Source organism: Capsicum annuum, chromosome 6 (genome assembly GCF_002878395.1).
Source record: "Capsicum annuum cultivar UCD-10X-F1 chromosome 6, UCD10Xv1.1, whole genome shotgun sequence".
In the NCBI taxonomy this organism is placed as follows: Eukaryota; Viridiplantae; Streptophyta; class Magnoliopsida; order Solanales; family Solanaceae; genus Capsicum; species Capsicum annuum.
The window spans coordinates 181,921,489-181,923,253 of NC_061116.1; positions in this window are offsets into that span (position 1 = coordinate 181,921,489).

A 1,765-nucleotide genomic window follows, 5' to 3' on the forward strand; every position below is an offset into this window, starting at 1 on the left:
ATATATAATTACATACTAATTTATAGAACATATACACTTGTATACGTTAAAGATATACGTTTATAGAAGATATATACACATATATACGCACCATTCAATATATATGTACTATATATATATTGTAGTATATATATATATATATATATATATATATATATATATATATATATATATATTTACATACTAATTTATAAAACATATACACATGTATACGTTAAATATACACGTCTATAAAACACATATACACACCATTCAATATATATGTACTACTTTAAAATTAAATAAACTATATACTACAATATATATGTATTACAATATATAGATAGTTATATTATACTAATTTATAAAGCATATACACATGTATACGTTAAATATATACGTCTATAGAAGATATATACACACCATTCAATATATATGTACTACTTTAAATAAAATATATACTATTCTACAATATACATTTATATATACTACAATATGTATATATATATATATATATATATAGTTATATACTAATTTGTAAAACATATACACTTGGATACATTAAATATATACGTTAAATATACATGTGTATAGAAGATATATACAATAGTATACAAAACATATACTACTTAATATAATAAATTAATAATACTTGATAGTTAATTAATGAATGTTGAATTTTATTGATTGCAAAATGATCCAAAATTTATAATTTACATGAATAAAAAATCTACAAACTATGCATCATTTTTTCCAACTCATCCATGTTAATATTAATGGGAACTTGCATAGGATAGTCAAAGTCAATGGGGGCAAACCCATGCATTGGACTTGATTCTGTTGAGTTCTCCCGCAAAGTCATAATTTCTTCAAGTTTCTGCTCGTCATTCGGCTCCGATTTCATTCCTTGATTTCTTCCTTCTGCTCTAATCCAATCTCTGAGGCAAACTAGAACATTCATTGCATTGCTTCCCAATGAGTGTCGGTTGTCTCCAAGTTGCTGTCGTACCTAACTAAAGGCATTCTCTGATGCAACGGTTGACATTGAAACATTCAAGATATCTCTAGCTAATCTTGAAAGCACAGGTTATTGTGATTCATTATTCCTCCACAAATCCAACGTGTTGATTCGTCGTCTACGATCCTCTAGCGGCTACCGAAGATAATACTTAAGCTCTTCCTGATAAGTTAATGTGTAAGCTCCCTCATCAACACTGTTTCAACAGGGTAAATCATAAAAGGAATCAGGAAAATCACAATGTGCCGGCCTTTTAGAAAAGGATGGCACCTCAGGAGGATGAGGAGCGACAGTTAGACTGATATGTGTCGGTACAGCTAAATCAACTAAATCAGCATAGTGGTTATATAATTTATCTATGTAAGCATTCGCATCAGACGTAGCCGTCCACAAATCAGGTTGTACTTGTTCAGAATCATTGTTAGTATTTATTTCTAAGTTACGATAAATAAGAGTACTAAAATGACACATAGTATGATATTTAATGCACGGATTTAGCATAGCACCAACCAAGAAAATAGGAAAAATCGGAAAAAAATATTTTTTAGATTTAGTAAACATGGCACCAACAACATTTTCATAACCTTATTTATTTTTATATTCTTTGAGCAAACCAGAAATAGCAGTTATATATCCCAAAATATTACAAACAGTAGGATAATAAGCACCAAAAAATTCAGTCATAGCTACATAAATTTTTTTCAAAAACTTAAGAAGATCACTAATTACAACCCAATCAGAATCAAGTAGCATACAATCGGCAGAATC